This window comes from Coturnix japonica, chromosome Z (assembly GCF_001577835.2).
Source record: "Coturnix japonica isolate 7356 chromosome Z, Coturnix japonica 2.1, whole genome shotgun sequence".
In the NCBI taxonomy this organism is placed as follows: domain Eukaryota; kingdom Metazoa; phylum Chordata; class Aves; order Galliformes; family Phasianidae; genus Coturnix; species Coturnix japonica.
The window spans coordinates 8,770,673-8,785,319 of record NC_029547.1 but is presented as its reverse complement, the minus strand read 5'-3'; the positions used below and the strand labels follow the sequence as shown (position 1 = coordinate 8,785,319).

Here is a 14,647-nt window from a genome sequence, read left to right as displayed (position 1 = left end):
GACTTATTTTTCTGTGTCAAAAAGGCTGCTACAGCCTTCAGTTCCAGAAAGAAAAAGAAAAAGAACTACAAAAAGTTCTGCACCCTGCTGCTGTTTTTAGACAGTTGCCTTTGGCCTGTGTGACATGTCTCGCCATTAAGTCCTAACAAAACTGGTTTTGTGTTGGTATTTAAGCAAGTAAGCCTTCGCAGTTGTGAGACTGGCTTTATGCCTCTGGGTTCTCTGGGCTCTTCTGTAGTGTGTGATCTGCACTGAGCAGTATGTGCTCTCTGCCCCCATAGGCTACTGGAATTGCAAATTTGGGGCTGCTTATGTTTGTTGGCTTGTTTGAAGATTATCCGGAGTCCGTTGTTCTTCTCTGGGGGGAGAGAGGATCCCTGGAATAGACCCTCCTTTCTCCCTTTCCTTCTTCTTCTTTTCTCCCCTTTCCCTGTCCTGTTCTTTACAGGGGCAGGTTGCATCTGTGGGATTTGTGTGGGGCCGTCTATATTGTGTAATAAGCAGGTAGGAGAGTGCATTCATCACTGACTGGACCTCACCAGACATCTCACAGCGTTTCCAATTTGGTGTGCTTGCAAAATAGTTCTTCATCTCTTCCAGGGCTGTAGAAGCCACCAATATGGGTGGGACATACATCCATCATTGGAAACGTGAAGAAGTTGAAGCTAAACTAGAAGCCTGTAGTAACCAGTCCTGCAGAAGGAGGGTGCCGAAGGCAAATAGCTAATTAGCTAGTCTTTGCTCCACCAGTTCTCTCTTGAAATCTAAACTGAACGAAAATCTTTTTGTGACAGTTTTGTGATGGACTGAGAGATGCTTACATTGTTTTAGCCTAACTTTGCAGGGAGATGGAGGTTTTAAACGTGTGACTACAGGCAGTGTCCTGTGAAGCTGTTTAATAATTGATATTTATGAGCCCAGTCGGAAGCGCAATTGTTACCCGACAATGCAGGACATCTTCATTTAATCAGCATGTCTTCAGCGAGCCCTGGAAATGCACGTGCAGGGCGGTGATGACGCAAATTAAAATCCCACTTCCAAATGCAGGTGGGGACACGCGGTCGCAGCTGGACGGGATTGTAGAGCCCTCTCCAGTTTCCCAGTGCTGGAGCTGCGGAGGTGATTGCTTCTCCTACTAAAAAGGGGAAATGGCGAGAAATGTTTGTTTTGGTTTGGTTCTTAATCCCCCTGTACTTTTCGTTATAGCTGTTGATTCTTGTGTTTTTTCTTGGCACTACTTGATTTGTACAGAAGTTACCCACACGAGCATTTCGCTGGCTCTTCTTGTCCCATTCTGCTTTGTTATGTTATGCTGTTTGCCACATAAACATCCCAAGATGATGTTTAAATCCAAATAAACAGAGTTGTCATGGCAATTAAAAGAAAATTGTGGAAGCACTTTTGTTCTTGTGTAATGCCTCATGTGGTGCCCCATTTGTAAAGGCTCTCACTATGGGTAGAAGGGTCGCACTGTTTGGAAGAAATGAAGGCATCTGTATATCATGAATAACTTGCTAGTTGTGATGGAGCAAAGTCATTGCAGCTCCTCTTTGAGCTCTTTGGTACCTTGAGCTGTGGGTGCATCGTGTAGGACAAGTGCTGAGCCCTCACAGTCCATTTGTTTTAGTTGGTTGTTTATTTTCCCTCTGGATTGTGCAGCTTGCTGTGTGATTTGTGGTGGGTCTGTTTTGGCCTCTGCTTGGTAAATGAGCAAAGAATCATTGTTCTCTGCTCCTGACAGCACCATGGCCATCAACAGCTGACAGATGCTCATAAAGTTAGGTCAGTGATAGTCCACTGCCAGATGATTGTAGTTAAAGAAAAATTTATAACTGGATAGGGCTTTTTATTTTATTTTATTCTTTGAGTATTGATTGATTGAATTTAGCTGAAGCCAATAGAATTTTGGACAGATGAGAAACAGATTTTTTTTTTTTTTGTGAGAATTCCTTTTGTGTATGTTTGGTTTAAGAATGCTTTTAATACTTGGCTCAAAAGAATTTAATCTTTCTTTTCTTCAGAAGAAGATCACTTCATAGCATGTCGTACATTAAAGTTAATACAGGTATTCAGAGTGCATGACAGGTTTTCATATATAAATTTTTAACACAAGAATACCTTACATACCAACAAATGCCATCAGCTCATTCTTTTCCTTCACTATATTCTGAAATCATTTCAGGTCTTTAATCTTTTACAGACGTACTTTCTTAAAAACAGGACTGTAAGTCTGTGGTTTATGTTACAGTTCCATTTTCTTGACCAAATCTTATCTTGGGGCAGGTACATTAAATATGAACCTGCCAAATGCAAAGTGTTGTAAGTAATTACCGAATGTGGTTTCAGTGCAGAGTTTGCACAAATAAGGTACATGTGTGTTTTGGAAAACATCCTAAAATGTGAATGTCAGACTAGTTGTAAGTACTGTAAGCATTTGGATAAGGAGGAAAAAGCACAAAATATGCGGCTAAGTTGAGAGAAGATGCAGAATAAAAATGGTGGGGTTTTATGCTAGTAGCATACTTCTGAGATTGTCAGGATCTTAATGCAGAAGTCATTTGCTGAAGTTGGCTGAGTGTTGTGCTAAAGGCCAGACTAGGTAATTGCAGAGGTCTCCTCTGACCATAACAGCTTGGAGTTGGGTAGCACCAGCTGTATGCTTCCATAGGCGCAGACACAAAATGTGTAAAGTCCTTGTTCTGAAGAGTTTGTGATCCAAACAAGATAGATGCAGAATAAACAGGATGCGATGGAGAACTCCAGAGAGGAAATGACTGGGATGTGATTGTTTGTGAAGCTGTAGTCTTTGGAGGAGTTCTGTAGATTTATAACCTCTGGGTGTCACATAAGAAATGAGCTGAGAGGAGGACTTTGAATGGATAGAGTAGAGAGAGAGAGAAAATATGAAAGGCATTGCATGCATTTGGACACTCAGGGAATGGAAAAAGGCCCCCAAGGATGGACCAGTCAGTGTTCTTACTGGTGGGGATGAGGATTTTCTGAGTCTGGGTTTTTACAGTCTGGCCATTGAAAGAGAGTTGTCTGCACTCTCCCTTTGCTGCATCCCTGGTGGTGCTGGTGGTCCTGAGGAGTCTGGTACCCACTGCAATCAATCCAGGGTTCTTCATATACAGAAGGAATCTGTCCCCTTGTTTTTTAGCAGAGGGAAATGCAGGAAGGGTGATTGTGTACCCTGGGAATGGCGGTGGGTTTGGGACTGGGATTTCAGCTGTTTCAAGCTTGAACATCTGAGGTTGCTTCCACAAACCAAAGCTGCAGCAAAATAACTCTGGGAATCCCCTTTCAAAACATTTACATTCAGTACTAGGGCTATAAATTAAGGAAAATGGATGACCACTTCAAAGTGATTAAATATGCATTATTAAAAGGGCTCCTGAGCACAAGCAGTGCACTTAATGCTGGCATTCCTGTATCTTGCCATCATGTCCCTGTGCAGGTGCACTTGGACTGGCAGCTTGTTGGTGTGCATGGAGACAGCAATGGGTTAGTGTGTGAAGGATCAGACACACGTGCATGGCCAGCTGTGAGCTTAATAGGGATCTCTTGCCTCATTGGGACCTCTGGACAGAATTACCATCCAAATAGTAAAGACCATTACAGTCTGTATTGTTCTGTTTAAAATATCTTTTAAGCTGCAGGAATTCCACATGATAGATTCCTTTTTCCATGTGCAGTGAAAGCATTTTAAAGCCAGTTTAAAAGACCATCCATATTAATTTAACTCTATAGATGCATTTTGAAAGAGTATTGAGAGCAGAGAAAGGAGACTTTGGGAGCATGCCATTTGCTACCTCCCATCAAATGCCAGAATTTGTTAGCAAATGAGGCTTTTGGATACCTTCTCTGCAGTCAGTGGCTTTAGAGAGGTTTCTCTCTAGTGATAAAAGATATGAGGTTCCTCTGGTTGCTTTTAGTCTGAAATTTGTGGAGGGGTGGATTGCTGGGTTTCTTTAACTGGAGGAGACAAGCAGTAACACAGGTGTGCCTCCCTTCCTTTCTCCTGCACGCTGTGGGTGACTTGCAGCAATGGAAGAAATAGTAGGTTTCACCAGGAGCAGGTAGGTGTAAGCAATAAGGAGGCTGGTGAGAGCTTGGCAGGGTGATGCATAAAAGCTAATTTTAAGAAATTAGATTGAGTTCTTCTGCATAATGACTGCTTGTCTCAGTTCAGTTTCGCTGTGGCCCATCTTACTGGGGTGGTTTCTGTATTGTGCCTTTTTTATGTGTCTTTGCCCTGGTTCCTGGATGCTCCCACAGCTGCTGAACATCTGGAGGTGGGACTGCTTTTTGAGTATCTGTAAAGCACCATGCTCATCACAGGTATTTGCTTAAATGTTTCATAAGTCTATGGGGCTCTGCTCCAGGCGATAATCCATAAATGTAAGTGGGTAGGATTTTTGCTGTTTTCGCTAGAGAAGGCTTTGGCAGTGGAGCCTGTGGAGTCTACTGTCAGAGTGAGGATATTGGGCCACCTAGCAAATACTCATGAGAAACCACTCTAAATGTATACGTGTGCAGGCAAGGGAGCTTGAACTAAATAGTTCCTAGGGATGATCCACACAGTCTGCCTTGTGTCTGCTTTAACAGCCTTTAGCTGAGGTGCATCACTTGGGATCAAAAATTATATGATCCATTCTTCAACTTTTTGTCTTTCCTCCTTTCTTGCTGTAGGTTGATGCCATGATAGAGGCCCTGTCCATGTAACACCTGTTTACTTAAGAGATGTTAACTAAATAAAATAAACTCTGAGGCTCTGGCTGCTCCTCATGTTCTCTTGTCCAGATCTGGCCTTGCTTCAGGGCTGTGTGTATCAGTGGCTTCCTCTCTTGGCACTGGCAGTTGCCTTGATAGCTGCTTCTTGTTGGAGAGCATCATGTTGCAATGACCCACTGGAGAGAGTGCTTGGTAAAACACAAGTGTACCAATTCCTATCATTTAGCCACTCTTACACCTCCTGGAGATCTTGGAAAGGGGTGAGCTTTTATTGCAGGTCCTTTCTTAGGATCCTGAGGCTTTTATTTTCACCCGCTGGCCTGGTTTTTGATCTGTAGCTAAAGGGAGAGAGCATTAATCTTCTACAGCAAAGCAAAAGTCCCATGAAACCAGTCAGATCAATCCATCTGCTTTTTGCGAGAAAAGCAAAATTCAAATGAGACTTCTTATCTGCACAGCTTGTATGTTTTGGAGTTGGGTTAATTGCCCTCATTAGCCTCATTTCTTAAAAGAAATGCTCTTGATCTTAGCCCTTGTGCCATAAATACAATCTGGGACGAGTATGTGAAAATAAATAACACTTTGATAAGGTTCATGCAATGAGTTCTGAGTACTGTGATCCAGAAGTATCTGTCATACTGACTGTTTCTACCTCTCCTTGGAGAGACCCTTCAGACTGTCTTTTAGACTTCTACTGGTAGAAGCTACCAGTTAAAAATGCAGTCCATGTGATTAAGAAGTACTGCCATCTCCGATAATATTCAGTGCAGCTTACACTTGTCAGACGCTGGAATCTATTTACCAAATTCTTTTCAGACAAGTCGTTTTTGGCACTTGGTAAAGTTTCCTTCCATGTGTCCTCACTGGCTGAATGCTAATTTATTCAGAAAGGCTCAGCTCCAAATACATGAGACAGTATTTTCAGTCTCTCCTACTGTCTGGACAACATGGTTTGTGGAGACTTTTTTTTCCTTCTCTCTCCTTTGTGCCTTAATTTCCTTAATTGTTTGGTGATGGTGACATGAACGGTGTGTACTGACATTAAGTAACACCGTGTTGTAATGGGAACATGGATCTCGACTGGGAAAAACTGGATAAAAGACCATTATATTCATAGAGTACTGCAAGTATGGTCAAAGTGCCTTTGACAGACGATGTCTCTGCATTTTCTATTCTGTAGTGATCCCTCTACCTCTGAGAATACAGCAAATTAGCTGATCTCAGCTGAATTGTCCTAAATATTCTGGTTATTTCTGATGTTTGAACCAGTAGCAGGAACACATGGAAACTGTGAGGAGAAAAGGATAGAAATTACAGGGTATGCAAGAATAGAGATTATTCGGTTTGAAATGGCAGTTCTTTCCATTTTGTCTGACCTTGTGTCTAAAAAGAAGTTGTAGACCTTCTTGAATGACATTTGAAATGTGTATTCGCTTAGAACATGCTTTTAGGGTGGGAGTTGTTTCTCCTTCTCTTCTTACTACTGTAATCAATTCAAGTGTCTGTGTTGCTCCCAGCTTTGCAGTACCTGATTGTTCATTTGCAGATTAACCATGGCAGATTAACAAAATGCAGAAATTAAAATAAGGAAATGCTTTTGATCACTTCTACAGTCTGTGATATAAGACACGGTGTTCCCTGCTCCCCAATCCATGTAAGTGCTTCGTTTAAGTAAGAGTCACATGAAGACACATGTGAGCATCAAGATGTGCTTTTATGCTCTGCCAGCATGGAGGTGTCCTGTCCTAGCGCCAGGCTTGTTTTACATTATAACTTGCCTGTGTACCTCAGATGTGCCCTACACTTCCCAAGGCATTGGATCTGCTCTGCAGCAAGCATTTGGTGCTGGCGGCCTCGTGGTCTCACTGGGGACCTCGGGTGCTGATCTCATGCATGCACCTGCTTTTGTAATTCCTGAACTATGTGTTCTTAGACTGAATTCCCTGCAGGTCTGACTGAGGAGGTGATCTCTGGGTGTGCCGACTGGTCATGCATGAATGCACCACAGAGTCAGCATGCTAGTGGGCTCTTGTGGCCACTTTTTTATACATATATATAAATGTAGTCAGATGAAGTCAGAGTAGATGATGCCCAGCTTTCTGTGGTTAGGGCATTTGGTCATAAATAATGAGGGCATTGTTAAAGCCTGAATCCAACTGTTTTCTGCTTTGTAGTATAAATTTAGGGTTTTTTTTTGTTTTGTTTTGTTTTTTAATGAGAGGTAAGCTTGAATACATCCTATTAATTACCTGCTAATGTTCCTTTGTTGCACATGATCTGACTAACTCTTCCCCCGGTCATGTTGAAACCTTTGACAATAAAGATTTTCTTGGCCAAGACAAGAAAGCCTCTTTGTTAAGACTCGGGTCTTTTTAATCAGTTAAAAATGAGAACAAGCCAAAGCTTTCTAATTTAGGGGAAGGTGTCTTTTTCTCACTAGGTGATGTCTTTGTCAGGGAATTTGTTACTAAATCTGTCTTCTGGGTTTGGTAGCGCATGGGAGATCCTCCTTGTCAACCAAGTTTGAGTCTGAAGAAAAACAGTCAATTAAGTGGGGAGGCATTGGTTTCACCTGCCTACCACACAGAGCTAGATGGTGTCCTCCCAGTAAATTACAGCTTGCAGGAGGCAGTGATTCATCCCTGCAAGCACAACAGGTTGCTGAACACTTGTTTGTCTAAGGCAATATTCCGGCCTGTTTGCAGACTTACTGTTTTCTTGTAGGAGTTTAGGAGCAGATTGGCACATGGAGTTTCTCCTGAAGAAGGAGCCTTAGAAAATAAAATACTTTTCAGCACTATTTGTGTGCCCACGTAATCAGACAGGTCGTGGGTGAAATGCCACATTCCTCCTTGCAACACTCCGAGGTTGCTGTTCACTTGCATCACTTCCTTCATTTGCTGATAGAGTTGCTCCATGCACCCTGGTGCTGGCACGTGTCTGGGGATGTGAAGGCGCAGCCAAGCACAGCACTGATGGAGGTTGTCCTGATCCTGTCTTTGCCCTTAGCTCATCCCTGGATTTGCTTTATGGCCCTGGGCAGTCACATTAATCTCATTACAGGTTTCTCCATGGCACAACAGGGATAATAATGCTGGTGACCTATGTGGGGCATGGTGATGTGTCAAGCTTTAGGTAATCCAGTTTAGCATGTGGATAAATAAGGAATGCCAGCCAAGCCCTGTTTGCTGATGAAATACTTGTTTCTTACCTCTTTGTGGTTCCAGGGCCATCAGAAAGCCCACAAACATGTGGGATGTAGACTCCCTTCTCTTCCCAGTGCAGGGACTAGTGAAACCTGCAGCAGCCTGTGTTACAGTCCATCTCAGTGGTGGGACCCATGGTGTGGGCTTGTTGTAATGGTGTGCAGTGATCAGAGGGACATCAAAGGAAGCCTACAGGACCATGAAAGTAAGTACGGCTGTTGCAAAAATAGCCATGACAAATTGGATTAAACTTCACAGAGAGGAAACTGCTCTTACTCACTGTTGAGTGACATGTAAAGTGAATTTAGGCCTCGGAATATCATGACGTGATTTATTAGTAATCACTTCCATAACTTTTCTCATCTATAGATCTTAAGTGGCAATTAGTATGAAGGTGAGAAAGTATTATTCTCATTTTATTGAGGCACAAAGACATCAAATGACCTGCTGCAGGGCATTTCATGAGTCAGTGGTAGGGTTGGGCATAATGCCTGCTTTGAGGAGGATAATTTTTGTACGATTGGTTAGTGTCTGCTGGTGCCAGTTGTGTATGTGATTTGGTTAATAATTGTGAACATGACTTGAAATTTTATGGAGTTGTTCACTGATTGTGGGTCGGAGTGTTGCCAGAACTTGCTGTCAGCATAGGCTAATTCATGCTAATCTGTAGGCTTGGTATAGCACAGTCCAATTCATCTTGAGTAACGTGTTTCTCCTTCTAAACTCCAGTGACCATTTCTATTGCTCTGGTTAACAAATAGATACCTGCATTTTTTTAATGGGCAATATGAAAAACCCTTTAACTCGTAACAACTCTGCAGGTGTCTTAGCTTTTATGAAAGTAGTCTGCTGCCTTCTTGGAGCACACAGCCCATATTGGAGCTGTTTTTCCTCCTTGTCCAATTAAGCCAGATAATTAAATCTCCAGTTTTAGTCATAGCCTGTATTTTTAATCCTGTAACTGAGCTCAGCCTGCTACAGGAAGTTCTCTGCATTTCTCAGCACAGCAAATCCCTGGTAAACATGGCATTAAATCCAGTCCCATGCTGCTTCTCCATATTCATCTGTCTTTGCATAGCCCACTACTTTTACGCTAGGGTTTCCTGTGCTAATGGCTATTTTATTTAAATGCCACATGTACTGTGATTATACTTTTAGCTCAAAGTACAGGAAATTTTTTTAAGTGTTAGATTTAGTCACCTGTACTGGATGTTTAGAGTATGAGCACAAAGTATGTTTCTGCTGAAGCTGCCTAGACCTAATTTGACAAGCAGATATTAATCTGGAAGTTTCAGATGTGAAATGGCAACATCTCTTCAGCAGTACTGATCACTTCCTTACTTCTGTGTTCATTGCATGCCCTTTGTTTGAAAGGAGAAGCTTTGGAATCAGCCCTTGCGCCTTACCTGAAGGGTGTTTTGTGGTTGCAGAGTGTAGGTGCCATGGGTGACATGACAACAAGCTGAACTGAAGAACTTGCACCTCTGAGGAGCTTTCTGCAGCAGTGCTTAATGAACATGATCCAAGAAGCAATGTTTGAAGGTGCTGCAAATAGTCCTTAGCTTTGAGGTTAAAGAAATTCCAGACATCTCCTCCTATTTTAATGTTTGTCTTAATCCTTCACATTGGAGGTAAAGGAATTCCAGGCGTTTCTTCCTGCCTTGAAGTCTGTGATGCAGGAATGGGGAAGAGCAAGGACAGCTTTACTCTTTCCTTTTCTGTACCTGAAGCACTTCCTAACAGACGCTGCCTTTGGAAATGCATTTAACTAGGTCTTTACTATCTTTATTTTCAGCTGAATTTACTGCATGAGAGGGGCAAAGCTGAGCACAAGAGATCGGTTAAATAAAGATGTATGGAAAAGAACATCCATACAGTGCTTGGGTTGCTTTCTGACACTTGAAAATGGAGGTTCAGATTCCTTAATTCTTAGCTGAGATCTTTGGTCTGGTCAAGCAGAGGCCATGAATAAAGTATGTCTGTACAGAATAAACAGCACTGTCAGCAGAGCACTTTTTTGAGCAGTGGTGGTTCTTCATCTTGCCTCGGGTGGTTGAGTGTAACAGCTTGTGTTTCTGTCGTTCCTATAGCATCTAGAGCCCCCATCTGATGTTGCTGTTCTTTGTGCTGCCAAACAATGTTGTAGATGTAGAAATCCTCATGTGAAGCCCATAGTAAACCCATTTGAGTGCAGGGGCTGCTGACCACTAACACTAGTCTGTGCATGGTGGGATCATTTCCCTTTCCAGCACGATGCAGTTCAGGAATGGATTTTATTAGGTGGCACACACATTGACACTGGATTTATACCATACATAAAAGAGCAGTGTATAGATATCCATGCAGCTCTTTTATGTTGACCTGGCAGGAGCTGTAGTAGTGTGGCCCTTTTCAGTCAGCGCGATTCAAATCCCATTTATGTGATCTAAGTTTGATTTCTTGCTAAATAGTGTCTAGAAGAGCAGAGTTAATTACACTGGGAGCAGGCCTGTACAATCGCTTTTAGAACATAAGAAGTCAGCTTGGACATTTCAGCCTGCAACATCAGTGCCTCTGCGGTCGCTGTATCACAGTGTTTTCAGCCCCCATTTGCGTCATCAGGAGGCCTTTCACCACGTCAATATGACAATTTATGTGATATATGGGGCTTCTGTATGTTTATTAGCTCTCATTGATTACTGTCTGTTCTGAAGACAGATTATTAATTAGCACAATGGATTGCTAGAGTGGGGGAGTGTGTCCTGTGCGATGCTAGCATGGCCTGCTCCCACATCTGGAAGAGATTCAACGAGGGATGCAGCTGTCAGCCGTGTAGTTAAGAATGAGGTAGGGTCAGCAATACAGAGTCAGCCTTCCTGCCTTGTAAAGGAAAAAAAAATGAGAGTTTAGAGCAAGGACAGAAGTACAAATGAAAAAGCAAAAACATCCCCCAGTTTTTAGGATGTGATCCCAAATGGGCAGTGCTGTTAAAATGATGCTGGCTCACATGTTATATGTACTGGGAGAGATCTTTCAAACTACTACCCTGGTGTATCTATCTCATGCTGTTTCTTTCCAGGTTTTTTGCTTGTTTATTTTGTTTTTCTTAAGGAATGTCGTCTTCTCCCGCTCCACTTATCAGCTGGTGGGTTTTTTTTTGTTTGTTTGTTTTTTCAAGGAAGAAGCTCAGTGCAGATCAGTAGTTCAGAAAAAAAAAAAAAAAGAAAAGGAAGAAAAATAAATTAAAAAAAAAAGTCAGTAGTACCACCAGACCATAATTTTAAGGGATTGGATGCAGGGGATTATTTTTTTTTTGCTTCCTACATATGGTGGTTTCAGGGCTTTTGCAAGCTGATGGTACAGCTTGGTAATATCATGGTCCTCCAACACAGAGAATCCTTGATGCCTGGTTATTCAACGATACAGGAGGGAAAACACCTGGAAAGTCATGTCTGTATGTACTAAAAATGATGGGGGTCCTTGGCACATCCCTGTGCCTCTCCATAGCAGCTGCTTTCTGGAGAAGAAAGGCATAGCTGGGACTAATGGGATCCTGAGCTGAACTTTGCAGCTTTGCTGTATGCCTGTGGCAAGCTGACCAAAGCTCTGCTCTTCGTGGGTATGCCTGATTGCTGGGTGTGTCATTGATTTGTTCTGGACAGTGGCAGCTTCTCTGACTTCACTGCAGCTTTCAGAAAAGGGGAGGGTTGTGATTTCATTGTTGCAAAATGTGTTGACTGCTTCATCGCTACTGAATATTCTTCTTATTATTTCTTTTCCTGGAGCAGAAGGCTAATCTATCTTTAATTCATGTTCTGATTTTTACAGAATTAGAGTTGAGTTCCAACTGTTGTAACAGATAAAGTTCCACCATTTCAGCTATACAGGTGCTGTTCATAGTATGTCAAAGTTGTAAGAATTTGAGCTAGTTCCTGTAGTTATGTATAAAACTGGAAGGAGGAGGAAAAACCAGACAGAGTTAGATGATGATCAAAAGTCCAAGAGGTCTCAAAAGCCCCTGTGCCTTAAGGGGGGAAGGGAGGGGTGGGGGGTGTTAAAAATGGGACACAGATGTCAAAGTGCCTTTGGTGCTGTCAGATGTGCCATCTCCTGAGTTCAAAGGACTCTGGAGCTGCAGAAGAACCTGGAAATGGCCTGGCTTGGGAGCAGTTTATAACTACAAATTGTCACTTAACTTCCTTGCTGTTCCTCCCATCAAATTAAACTCGTGGCCGTTTAGCTGAAAGATGAGGCTGTTTGATTGGATTTTGTGGGCCCTAATCGCTGCTGTGATGTTGCTGCCTGGAGGCAGGGACTTGCAAACAGATCTTTCCAATAGGAGGATTATAGCTGAGGCGGGAGTGCTGGGTTTAAAGGAAGAAAAGTTTAAAGCTGTCATATAGTGGTTTCTAGTCTCATGAAAAAGGAGAGGATTATAAAGCTTTTGTCAGGGGAAAGAAAAAATAATAATAAAACTAGCATTGTTAGAGGCCCGATAATGGAAAATCTCCAGGACAGACTCTCTCGGGACCTGCATTAAGAAAGTATTGTTTCCCACAAGTATGGGGTGAAGTTAGATCTTAGAAGGCAGCTATCAGGGGTGTAGGCCTCCAGTATTTTGCTTGTGTGGAAGTTTTCTTTATCAGATTGGGTGGTGGAGCTGCTCTGGGATCAGGGAGTCCAGCAGTGCTGTGGCTGCCCCAGGATCAGTCTGGGAGCAGTGACTTTGTATGCTTTGTGGGTTTCTTTCAGACCCTTTCTTTCTGTACATTTGATTTTGTGTGTTTTAGGGCATTAGCCAAATACCACCCAGATGATATGGGGGAGCTCCTTCATTTTCTTGCCCTTTTGGAGCAATGATGACATCAGTGATGATGGAACATCTGATACTGACTTCAGTGCTCCTTTGGTTCCATTTGGACAAGTAGCCCATGTTTGGTGCAGGGATGCTGGGGGGATCAGGGCAAGAAGTAATGTTGGAGGCTCCATCCAGCACTCCCTGGTAAGGGCTGATATATTTAGTCATGGTAACCCTAAAGCATCCTTGTCTTGTGATTAAGCTTACTTTCTCTATGTGGTAGGATTTTAAAATACCACCTTTGTGAAAGCAGCTTCTTCCTGTGCCTTGGGAGATAAGGATTTAAGGATGCCTGTAGAGCATTGTGAGCTGGATGGATAACTGCTGTAAGTATTAATTGTCTCAGAAGGAAATGGTTTTGTGCTAATTGGCAGAAATGACTTTAACAAGATGAATCAGAGCTGGGCTACTGCGTAGCACAGTGATAACCCCCCTCAGCATAAACCACGCACGTCCTCATCTGCCTCTGAGATGCCAAACTGGAAGATGATGCTTTGCTCAGGTTTTTCCAGTGCTAATTGAGTGTCTTGGGGTTTGTGAACAGCTGTGTAAAGGCAGTGAAAGAGCAATGGGAGGAGTGTGGCTGGAGGACCTGAGATGGCATCTCCAGGGATTGGCATTGTGGAAGAAGCTGAGTTGCTGGAAGGAAATGTGCATGGTGGTCCTGCCCCAGCAACAGCTCTGTCAACCTCTACGGCTGTGTGAGTTGCGCTTTGTGAACTACTTCTGCATCCTCACGTGCAGTGAATAGGGGAGCATGTAGAAGGAACCTGGAGGCTGCAGGAGCAGTCCCACCGATATCTTCATGCTGCTGCTGTGGAATCAGCAGTGCTGACATGAGCAAATGTAACCCCTGGTTTGCTTCAGACAGCCACAGGTCTCCACAGAAGGCTAGCAAGGCTGCTCCAGCCTGGGGCTTCTGCTATTAAACTGGGTGTGCATTTTTTTCTTTGTGTTCTGCTTTAAAAACTCCAAAACTCTGGACAGAAACATTATAGCTCGAGTCTGTTTCTCTGCGGACATTAGGCTGCTGAGACACTTGGCCGGAGCACAGGATATTTCAACGTGTAGTAACTTGATTTTTCATTTTATAAACCCTTATGTAAACATATTGTTTGGATCGTTGGGAGTGGGTTGTTTAACTTTTCTGTCTACAGTTTGAAAAACATCAAGAAAAAAGAGCATGAGAGGGAAAAAGAAACAAAACACTACTTCCATCTCCAGTGAGCCCCCGTAACACTTTCCAAATGTAAAAGCCTCTTAAGATATGGAAAAGCAGCAATATTATTTATACTGCGTTTATGAAAAGACTGATCAAAGCGGCACAACTTTGCTTGGCTTTATTTAGCATCAGTGACTGCATTAACGTCAGGGTGCTTATTATTTTAGCAAACTCAAAAGTTGTGGGCTCTGCAAAGAGTAAAGCTGGCTCTAATGCATGCTCAGTTTATGTCGCATTATGTGCCATGCTGTCACGGCTCACTTTGTGCTCTGACGGCCACACTTCTTCACGTGCCACTTGAAAAGTCAACTTTTTCTTTGGGGATTGGGATTTTTTATAGTAACCACTATTTTTTCTTCTTTTTCCCCTTTCTGAAGGTTGCTGGGAAGTGAGCAGGTCTGACCTTGGTGCCCAAATTTTGCTCTGCAGGGCTGCGCTGCTACTGTTTGTGTTTAGCTGAGCAGCCAACACTCCCTGCACACAGGTGGAAGGGGATTAGTTAGATGGCATTCATGTGCCCTGACTCATCATGCCCAGCTGCTATGGTCAGGCAGTTTTCTTGGCCACTAGCCACACTGTGAAAAGGCCAAGCAAAAACAGACCCATGAAAAGTCCAAACATTCAAGATAAGGCATGGGTGTTATTTGC

At 42.9% G+C, this 14,647-nt stretch overlaps 1 protein-coding gene across 4 annotated transcripts in view; it reads left to right on the top strand.

Moving 5' to 3' along the window:
• PDZD2 (PDZ domain containing 2) overlaps positions 1-14,647 on the top strand; it is a 184,277-nt gene that overhangs the window by 89,332 nt on the left and 80,298 nt on the right. The window lies entirely within an intron of this gene.